We start from the raw sequence: 11,904 nt of genomic DNA on the forward strand, positions 1-11,904 counted from the left end.
GAAGTGAAACGTGGACGATAAATAGTTTAGACAAGAAGACAATAGAAGCTTTCGAAATGTGGTGCTACAGAAGTATGCTGAAGATTAGGTGGGTAGATCACTCAACTAATGAGGAGGTAATGAATAGAATTGGGGAGAAGAGAAATTTGTGGCACAACTGGACTAGAAGAAGGGATCGGTTGGTAGGGCATATTCTGAGGCATCAACGGATCTCCAATTTAGTGTTGGAGGGCAGCGTGGAGGATAAAGATCATAGAGGGAGACCAAGAGATGAATACACTAAGCAGATTCGGAAGGATGTAGGTTGCAATAGGTACTGGGAGATGAAGAAGCTTGCACAGGATAGAGTAGCATGGAGAGCTGCATCAATCCAGTCAGTCTCTGGACTGAAGACTACAATAACAACAACAACAACAACAACAGCGTAATAATGGTTCCGCCAGACTGGAACCGCGGTGCGCTGCTGGTTTGGAGCCGCCGTTCACCCTGATCTAACCGGAAAGCCCCCAAAATTCCACTGATCGATGGTCGAATCCCGATGGTCCCGCATCCGCTGCAGTCGTAACTGACGATGTCGTTGGATCAACATGTGAACACGCCGGGCTGGTCTGCTACGTAGCTCCCTGTTCAGCATTGTACGATGAACGGCGCGCTCCGAAACACTTGTGCGTACACCAGCTTTGAGCTCTTTCGGCAGAGATGGCACAGTGAATATTTCGGTTCTGTCCAAACATCGAAAATACAAGGTGCGGCAGCGATCATAGCGTAATTTGGGTTGCGTAGCAAAATGACGTACTGTACAAATGCGCGCGCGCTCGTGCCGCATTCTTGTACTAATGAGCTGCCAGTGACAGTGATAGGGAGCGGTGCACAGCGTCGTACCTTTGCTGTTGAAAGTTATTTCAAGAATAACGAGTCTTAATCGAAACCCTCAGATGCCAACAGGTGTTGTTGATATACCTCAATAGGGACAGATGTGTGCCCCAACCGGGACTCGAACCCGGGATCTCCTGCTTACACGGCAGACGCTCTATCCATCTGAGCCACCGAGGACACAGAGGATAGCGAGAGTGCAGGGACTCATCCCTTGCACACTTCCCGTGAGACCCACATTGCTATCTGTCCACAACCTACAACCCGGCCATTGACCTCCTCCTGTGCGAATGCGCACACTTTGCCCGAACTCTTACGGGAACGTCCCTTTAGTAGGCGCGAGTAATGAGTGAATGGGCAAATGTTCTTTAGGAACATTACGAATGTAGGTTGTGGACAGTTGGGGTTGTGGGGCTTACGGGAAGTGTGCGAGGGATAAGTCCCTGCAGTCGCGCTATCCTCTTTGCCCTCGGTGACTCAGAGGGATAGAGCGTCTGCCATGTAAGCAGGAGATCCCGGGTTCGAGTCCCGGTCGGGGCACACCTTTTCAACTGTCCCCATTGAGTTATATCAACAAGACCTGTTGGCAGCTGAGAGTTTCAATTAATTATCATTTCTTTCTAGAGAAGCTGCATGGTCATCATTGGTGTCTGTTCTTTCGGAACAGTTACTATCTTCATGTAATAACGACTCTGTTATTGCTAGCCAGTCTATTCTGGCAACATTTCAACTTGGGACTTCATGGGAAAGTTCCAGATGGACGGACCATTGTGAGCTAGCTACGTGCATTTCGCACAACAGTTTCTGTTTGCAGTGGCAAACCGGGAAGAAGTGAAAAAACTGTGTAGACACCAGAAACAGTGGAAAATATTCGTGCTGGACTACTGCAAAGCCCAAACGAATCTGCTCGTCGTCATGCGCTAACAGTGCATATGTCCGATCGCTCGTTCAGGAAAATATTGCACGAAGATCTCCATTTTCACCCATATAAGCTGCAGATTGTTCAGGAAATCAGGCCTCGCGGTTGGGTTTCACGCGAAACATTCTGCTTAACCGTGCGTAATCTCTTCGCCAGAAACCACAAATGTTGTACACCATCCTGATATCAGACGAATCTCATTCGAATTATGTGGTTCAGTGAATAAAGAGAATTTGCGTTATTGGAGTGATGGAAACCGGCATGAACTGCACATCAAGCCCTTGCACAGTTCTCGTGTCACAGTGTGGTGTGGAGTTGCTTCCTTTGGGATTATTGGCCCTTACTTCTTTGAGGATGACAGCGGTGTGGATTTAACTGTCACCAGTGAACGCTACCTAAAGATTCTGCAAGACTTCGTTCTTCCCCAATTACGTATGGTCGATGTGGACATGGAACAATCTCGCATACAGCCAGAATTTGCGTGGATTTCTTCTGACAGACATTTCCAGGTAGAGTAATGAGAACATGCATTTTCTTGAATTACAGCGCCAACTACCAAGAATCAGAACAAATGTTTAAGACAAAATGTACGTAGTTTTTTATGTAGAATCTGATACTGCAATAAAAAATGGGGGTTCCCATTTGAAATTTTAAAGTTGCCTCCCGTCCCACTCAAGAGGGCTGGGGTGCAGGGCTAATTTTAGCACCACAAGATCACCACTCGAATATAATCAACTCTGGATTCTACACATTTTTTCGTGTGAAGCTTAGTTATCGAGTTATTCTGGTTTGTCAACTTAAAATGTACACCCTGCATATCTCTGGTGTAAGATTGCGTTTGGTGTTTGTTGACGTCGTGTGAGGCAAGCAGTCGTGGTTACGAGTCAGTTCTGTGACGTCATCGGGTATGTACAGTGTTGGTGGTGACTATTAAAATTATGAATCTGAATTAAAGAGCATGTCAATCAAATTATTTCACTGCATTACAAAGTCTATCATTCAATGTTTGCATTCAGGAAAACGTTGCATGAAACATGCAACAAATAATTAATAATTTTTTCATAATACGGGGCCACAGTCTTTAAAGTCAGTACCGCCATTTGACTTGTTTGTTTGCAGAGTTAAATTTACGCTTACACGATCATGATTTCGGCTTCAAAGCGCCGTTATCAAGTGTTTTAAGTGTTGTACAGTTCCTAAGATGGCACACTCTCGTATTTAAAATACACTGTTAGACACATTCTCTAAGGGTCGATATTTCTGGTAGAGCCTACTACTTTGTTCCATCATTGAGTATACCATCTTGACAGGTCATTCAGTCAAGATGGTATACTCAGTGATGGAACAAAGCAGTAGGCTTTACCAGAAATATCGACCCTTAGAGAATGCGTCTAATAGTGTATTTTAAATACGAGAGTGTGCCATCTTAGGAACTGTGTAACACTTAAAACACAATTTGAACCCGAAATCATGATCGTGTAGGTGTAAATGTAACACTGCAAATAAACAAGTCAAATGGCGGTACTGACTTTAAATAAAAAAGAAGCAAATAGTTAGTTTTCAGTGATTTCACAAAGGGTACCCAAACCTCTTTATTGGACAGTAATGGATACGTAACTACAGCTGCCATCGAAAGGATAATTAGAGATTGAGTTATTATACAAGTGCCACTCAATGGATTATTTTGTATTGCAACACAGTGTTGATTCGCTTAACTTACAAATTACATACTATATGAATTACTGCCAGTAATGTCAGTGTGTGGGACAGCTATAACATGGAGGTAGGTGGGCTGGAGGTCACTTACTGGAGAGGGAAAGTTTAAGCGAAATCGTTACTCCATGGACGCTGGTGCTGGTGGAACAGCTGATACGAAGGACTATCTTGCGGGCCGCTAGCGTGTTTAAGACGTGACGCGACAGGGTAGCTAGCTGCTGACGGCCTCGTAAAACCGGGAGCAGCCGCCGCGAGAAAGAAGTGCTGGAGGGGTACGTGTCCACGGCGGCAGTGATACCAATCTGGCGGGGCGAAAATAGAATGATGTACAGGTGCAGCGGGCGAGGCTCGCTGGCCAGCTGCGCTCGGCTAATGGCCGGCGTCGTGGGAAGATGCCGCGACAGCGCGAAAGGGGCGCCAGAGATAAAAAATTACGAGTGCGCGCCGGGAGCCCGGAGAGTCAACGCCGGGTTGTTTTAGGGCGCGCGTCGTTTCCAGCGCTATCTCTCAGGGGGCACGCATCTCGCTGCCCGTCCGCGCACTCTGCTTTTATCTCGAGCGGAGGCGGCTGCGTGGCAGCAGAGAACTGTGCTGAGGGTACGTCCGCTATATAGACGCGCTGAGTCACCGTGTCCAGTGTAGAGATGGGTCGAACTCGTTCATTCCAGTGAACTACTTCATTCATTTCACTCTTTGCCGTGAAGCGTTCAGATGAAGTAGTTCATTCATGAAGTACGGAAGCCTGGCGAAGTTGGCCAGTTCGCCGCTCAGCCGCGGTTACGCTCGCTTCGCCTCGCTCGTTCAATAAAGCTTCGTAATACTTCATAATTTTACCAACAAATCGCCAAACTATGCAGTAACGTGCACACAACGTTTTACGCTCTTACAGCGTCTGAGTTAACTTAAATAGAGCACGGTCGAAGGGGACAAAGGAAAGATAAACAGGGAAGCCTGTCACACATAAAGAAGGTATTACATTTAATCTTGCTCGACATTTCCTCATGAAGCTCCCAAAAAAGTCCTTATCTGCCAAATAAAACATTATTTGTTGTATTCATGGACTGAAAACTAGGGCTACCAACGAAATGCAGTCCAATTTTATGTTCCTTTTAAAATTTAATCCTAAATAGAATGAGTATGTTTACCAGTGTCACAAAGTCTACATACCTACGTTAAGTAATTATTCAGAAGTTTTCCTGTAGATTTTATTTTTGTTGAGAATAATAACCCTCCAGATTCAAAACGTAAACTGTAACCTGTAGTCATTGGTACGAAATCAGGTAAAATCCCTCTTTCAGTGTTATTAACAAATCTTTTATTTTCGTGTTGGCTGTGCGTGCTCGCTCAGCCAGCCCCTTCGTTTGTATCTTTAATATTCATTTGTCTGCAAGCGCTGCCAACGGTAGGCTACCAGTAGACGCGAAGTTTAACTGCACAAATAGTCACGGGTAATGATGCCAGCACTGCAGACAGCAGCTGAAGCTGCCTTCCCCTCGCCCCTCACCTCCCCAACCACTCCTAAACCTATCGTTCCCCACAAACCGCGCGATTCGTCGACAGGCAGTAGAGGGAGAACTGAAGTGAAGGGAGGATGAGTGATGTAGTGCCGATGTAGTGGGAGAGAGAGAGGGGAAGAGAGTGAGTGAACTAGAAAAAAGTGTGGAGTGTGCTATCTGTGAAGAGTTTGAAGTACCAGTTCATTGAAATTGAATGGTTAGTTCACGAGTGAAGCTTTCGTTTGAACGACTCATTCACGAGGTCCCCATCACTAGTCCAGTGCACGCGTGTATGCTGATGAGGCAGAATGCTTCACAGTAGGTTCATCAATATATGGAGCGCATTACAGCAGCGATTCTGCTCGGCATGAACTCGGAAAGTCCCAGGCACGCTTCCAGAGCTGTGTGATTTTTTCTGGTCGTCTCGTGCCCTCTGTTTTGTTGATGAGGAGTTGACACCAGATACCGTTACAAATACGTTCCATCGGCTTCGGATCTGTCGAATTTGGTATCCAAGACTCTCCTACTATTGAAACCTCCGTCACAACGACAGTTGTCCTGCTAGAAGATCGACAGTCCAAAGTGCCTAAAAATGAGACATACTGACCCAGGCGCAGGCATGATGCATTTCCTTACAGGTCACGGATCGTACCCTACTGGCCATTAAAATTGCTACACCAAGAAGAAATGCAGATGATAAACGGGTATTCATTGGACAAATACATTATACTAGAACTGACATATCATTACATTTTCACGCAAAATGGGTGCATAGGTCCTGAGAAATCAGTACCCAGAACAACTACCTCTGCCCGTAATAACGGCCTTGATACGCCTGGGCATTGAATCAGACAGAGCTTCGATGGCGTGTACAGGTACAGCTGCCCATGCAGCTTCAACACGATACCACAGTTCATCAAGAGTAGTGACTGGCGTATTATGACGAGCCAGTTGCTCGGCCACCATTGAGCAGACGTTTTCAGTTGGTGAGAGATCTGGAGAATGTGCTGGCCAGGGCAGTAGTCGAACATTTTCTGTATCCAGAAAGGTCCGTACAGGACCTGCAACATGCAGTCGTGCATTATCCTGCTGAAATGGAGGGTTTCGCAGGGATCGAATGAAGGTTGAGCCGCGGGTCGTAATACATCTGAAATGTAACGTCCACTGTTCAAAGTGCCGTCAGTGCGAACAAGAGGTGACCGAGACGTGTAACCAATGGCACACCATACCATCACGCCGGGTGATACGCCAGTATGGCGATGACGAATACACGCTTCCAATGTGCGTTCACCACGATGTCACCAAAAACGGATGCGACAATCATGATGCTGTAAACGGAACCTGGATTCATCCGAAAAAAAAAATAAGACGTTTTCCCATTCGTGCACCCAGGTTCGTCGATGAGTACACCATCGGTGGCGCTCCTGTCTGTGATGCAGCGTCAAGGATAAACGCAGCCACGGTCTCCGAGCTGATAGTCCATGCAGCTGCAAACGTCGCCGAACTGTTCGTGTAGATAGTTGTTGTCTTGCAAACGTCCCCACCTGTTGACTCAGGGATCGAGACGTGGCTGCACGATCTGTTGCAACCATGCGGATAAGATGCCTGTCATGTCGACTGCTAGTGATACGAGGCCGTTGGGATCCAGCACGGCGTTCCGTATTACCTTCCTGAACCCACCGATTCCATATTCTGCTAACAGTCATTTGATCTCGACCAACGCGAGCAGCAATGTCGCGATACGATAAACCGTAATCGCGATAGGCTACAATCCGACCTTTATCATAGTCGGAAACATGATGGTACTCATTTGTCCTCCTTACACGAGGCATCACAACAACGTTTCACCAGGCAACGCCGGTCAACTGCTGTTTGTGTATGAGAAATCGGTTGGAAGCTTTCCTCATGTCAGCACGTTGTAGGTGTCGCCATCGGCGCCAACCTTCTGTGAATGCTCTGAAAAGTTAATCATATGCATATCACAGCATCTTCTTCCTGTCGGTTAAATTTCGTCTCTGTAGCACGTCATCTTCATGGTGTAGCAATTTTAATGGCCAGTAGTGTACTTTAACCGTATACATCAGGACACAGCCGCCAATTGCACATCTGGAAACCTGCGCACACTGGAATATGTTGTTCCCCAGTGAAACAGACACGAACCAAGTGGGGAAGTACAACTGCTACGAGACGATCTGAAGCGAGCCGTGCGGGACCCTGATAAATGGGAGCTAGTCAGTGACACAGCAGACACGAGTCTCAAGGACCCTTAAGGAGGAGTACAGGAGAGAGAGAGAGAAGCAACGCCAAGCTGCGCAGTTCCGGCCACACCAACGACAGGCCCGCCACGTTGACAGCGTCAGCAAAGAAACAGAGGGAGACGGCACGGACGAAAGCTACGACGATTTGTCAAACCAAGAATTGGAAAGTTGTAATGTTCTGACAGTATACATCTACATCTACATGGATACTTTGCACATAACATTTAAGTGCCTGGCAGAGAGTCATCGAATCACCTTCACAACTCTCTATTATTCCAATCTCGTATAGCCCGCGAAAAGAACGAACACCCGCATCTTTCCGTACGATCTCTGATTTTATCGTGGTGATCGTTTCTCCCTATGCAGGTCTCCTCGCATTCAGAGGAGAAAGTTTGGAATTTCGTGAGAAGATTCCGTCGCAACGGAAAAAGCCTGTCTTTTAATGATTTCCAGCGCAAATCCTGTATCATTTCAGTGGCACTCTCTCCCATATTTCGCGATAATAGAAACTTGCTACCTTTGTTTGAACGTTTTCGATGTACTCCGTCAGTCCTATCTGGTAAGGATCCCACACCGCGCAGCAGTATTCTAGAAGAGGACGGGCAAGCGTAGTGTAGGCAGTCTCCTTAGTAGGTCTGATACATTTTCTAAGTGTTCTGCCAATAAAACGCAGTCTTTGGTTAGCCTTCCCCACAACATTTTCTGTGTGTTCATTGCAGTTTAAGTTGTACGTAATTGTAATACCTAGTGATTTAGTTGAATTTACTGCTTTTAGATTAGACTGATATATCGTGTAACCGAAGTTTAGAAAAGTCCTTTTAGCACTCTTGTCGACGACCTCACACTTTTCGTTCAAAAATGGCTCTGAGTACTATGGGACTCAGCATCTTTGGTCATCAGTCCCCTAGAACTTAGAACTGCTTAAACCTAACTAACCTAAGGACATCACACACATCCATGCCCGAGGCAGGATTCGAACCTGCGACCGTAGCGGTCGCGCCGTTCCAGACTGAAGTGCCTAGAACGGCTCGGTCACTTCGGCCGGCACACTTTTCGTTATTCAGGGTTAATACAGATATTACAGCTATGATGTACTAATTGTTAAGTTTTATGAACTGACTAATTATAAAGTTTTATGAATTGACGCTGTAGTAATGCCGGCCGATGTGGCGCTGAAAACTCTTGCATAGTGTCAACCTGTTTAATATCATGTTGTGTTGCTGAGTGTCGAATACATCTTACGATGTCTATGGTTTAAGGAAAACCTTTGATGTGCAAAACCTGAAGAAGAAAGAAGCTTTCGCGTGATGTGTCACTAGCAACTAACAGTGCTCGATGGAACATGGAACCCACACACACTCTAAGAACTGCTACAGTACAGTCCACAAGGTAACTGTAAGAAACATGCAATGAGACATACAGAAATACGAGGGCTGTCCAGAAAGTAAGTTACGATCGGTCGCGAAATGGAAACGACTATGAAAATCCGATAAAGGTTTGCAAAGATGTGTTGGGCAGTGTGTCTAGTATGACTCTAGGTAGAATTATGTCGCTCTTAACATTCTGGGCTCATAGTGAGCGCGTAAAGATGTTATAGAAAATAGTGTCTCCCGCCAAATACGAGCGCGTGGTGAGAAATTTCCCCTGAAGCTATGCAACCAACATTACATAACTGTCTTACGGTTTCTTCTTCAAGACAATTCTAAGCCTCATTCTGCAGGGGCAATGAAGATGTTCCTGCATCGTTTCAATTGGAAATGTTTGGTTACCCACAATACAGCCCCTAATTGTCTCCCACTGAGTTTCATCTCCACTCAAACGAACCTCTGGCTATGAGGACAACATTTTCGCACAGACAACGAGCTTTAGGGCAGCGTAGAGAATTGGCGGAAAGCACTAGCGGCTGCCTTTTATGATGAGGGTATTGGAAAGTTGGTACAACGCTACGACGAATGTCTGAGTCAGAACGGCGACTACTTAGAGAAGTAGCTGAAAGGTGTAACTAACTGTTACAAATGAAACATTTCTGATTTTCACTGTGATTTTCATTTCGCGATCAATCGTAACTTACTTTCTGGACAGCCCTCGTAACAGTTTCATAAAAAGAAATTAAATGCACAGAATTCACCGCGAATTATGTTAGTCCTCTGGATATTACAAAAGGTGCGAAAGAGTTCTTAATAGGGTGTGTGCACCACGGAGGGCAGTGCATGCTCTGGAAGGGGCTCCCATGCTGGCCGCAAGATTGGTAAGGCACTCCATTCGTCCACCAACGTGGCCGACTACTGCTGGATGGGTTGTCGCTGCCTCTGGTCGTGCTGTAGTACGTCTCCCTAATGCATCCCACACTTGCTGGATGGGATCTAAATCGAGATTCGGGCAAGCCGGTCAATTCGCCAAATATCCTCTCGTTCCAAGGGCTACTCCACCTGTGCTATTTGATGCAGTTGTACATTGTCATCCATGAAAATGAAGTCAAGGCCGAACGCATCCCTGAAAAATCACACACGAGGAAGGAGTACAGTGTCATAACGACGCTGATCGTTGAGTGTACCGTGTTCAAAGGCGTTGTGCTGTTTCTGCGTATAGACCAGACAGCAAGGTCATCGGTCTCATCGGATTAGGGAAGGACGGGGAAGGATGTCGGCCGCGCTGTTTGGAAGGAACCATCCCGGCATTTGCCTGGAGCGATTTAGGGAAATGACGGAAAACCTAAATGAGGATGACCGGAAGCGGGATTGAACTGTCGTCCTCCCGAATACGAGTCCAGTGTGCTAGCCACTGCGCCACCTCACTAAGTCGTGTTCAAAGATTTAGAGGTCAGTACGCCCATGCAGTGTTGTGCCCTGCTACGCCGTAGCACACGGAGCACCACATCGATCATGGCTAGAGGTGGCAACACGAATTGTACCCAGGAACTTGGTAGAACGTTACCATTTTGGTGCGCCAGGTAAGGGGAGGCATAATGTTGCATGGGCGTAGTGATCTCCATATCTTTAAACGCGGTGCAGTAACTGGTCTACATTACCGTGATACTGTATTCCTCCCCATGTACCTCTTTTCAGGGGAAAATTCGCCTCTGACTTTTTTTATGGTTGAGAATGTATCGACGGGCTGACTGCGTTGCGAAGACGTACTACAGCACGTCCACGTGCACCAACAGCCACCAATAAGTCTTATGTAAAGGTTTTTTAAATTACCGCTACCAGTCACAAACTTTGTCGACTATTGTATTATGCATTTATTTAGCGACATGTTTCGATGGAATACCTCATCTTCAGGCTAAATGACATTACAAAAACAATTTTACAATAAGGTCACAATGATGATCCATAGTCTTTCCATAAATGCTGTGGTAACCCGGGGGAAGAAGAGAAAACTTATTAAGAGTCGATCTCACATCGGAAGCTGGACTGATGTTTGCATGAAAATTTTTTGTAACGGTCACTCAATCTGTTCTTCTGGTGTGGCAGTGTCGTTGTGAGGCCCTGAGGTGGTTCCATTTCCGTCGCTCCTTTAACTTTCTTGGTCACTGTTCACAAATTTTCACTAACGTAACAGTAACTTGGAAACACGATCAAAAAAACAAATGTGTAGTGCAGTGGACAAGATGGCGGTCAAAGTACAGGTGGTTTCGATTTGACTATCGATTTGTCGATCTATGTGGTGTCACATGTTTTGTGTCTTCTGCACATCTTGTTACCGTATTACAGATGTAGGTTGGCAAAATACATTACACATTGAGCACATGTTACAGTATTATTGTACACATCATGGCATAAACTATTCATTTTAGATATTTGTAAGGTATTGCTGGAGCTAGAGTCAAACTACTGTCATGTTATGTATCTTCCATTCTATGAGTACTGTAGTGAAACTGGAAAAGAAATGTGAATTTTTGAAGTCTGTCATTTCATTCAGGATCCCGCTTTTCCCAATGTGGCTAAAAAACAGACATCAGGATCACCTTTGACACCAGCAACAACTTAAAAAATAAATTGATATATGACATCTCGCATCCCACAGAGAAACAAATCAGGAGTTTATAAAATTACATACAGATTGGCCAAACTGGAGGAAATTTTAAAACCCGCTTTAAAGAACACATTGACTGTTTCAGACTTGGCAGACCAAATAAATCAGCTACAGCGAAACTAATAAATGAAACAGGACGCAGTGTTACAATAGACATCGAACTCAAGGTACTACATAATTTAGAAAAGAGCTGGAAAATAGACATCTTGGAACAATTGGAAATATTCATCCATGGCCACATGGGGAATAACGAGATCCTGAATGAAATGAGAGCTGGAAAATAGACATCTTGGAACAATTGGAAATATTCATCCATGGCCACATGGGGAATAACGAGATCCTGAATGAAATGACAGACTTTAAAAATACACATTTCTTCTCCAATTTCACTACAGTACTCTTAGAATAAAAGATACATAACATGACAGCCGTCTGACTAACCCCAGCGAAAGCTTAGAAATATGTAAAATAAATAGGCTATATCATGATTTGTACATTGACATTGTAACAGGTGCTCAATGTGTAATGTATTTCGCCAACGTACATCTGTAATACGATAACAAGGTCTGCAGAAGACATATAAACATCTGATACCAGACAGACTGAC

The 11,904-nt window shown here is 45.3% G+C and overlaps 1 non-coding gene across 1 annotated transcript; it reads right to left on the reverse strand.

Moving 5' to 3' along the window:
- Window positions 1-979: 979 nt before the first annotated feature.
- Trnat-ugu lies at window positions 980-1,053 on the reverse strand. The gene has a single exon. It is a non-coding gene; the product is annotated as a tRNA-Thr (tRNA).
- Between the last annotated feature and the right edge of the window lie 10,851 nt (window positions 1,054-11,904).

Source organism: Schistocerca piceifrons, chromosome 10 (genome assembly GCF_021461385.2).
Source record: "Schistocerca piceifrons isolate TAMUIC-IGC-003096 chromosome 10, iqSchPice1.1, whole genome shotgun sequence".
NCBI lineage: Eukaryota > Metazoa > Arthropoda > Insecta > Orthoptera > Acrididae > Schistocerca > Schistocerca piceifrons.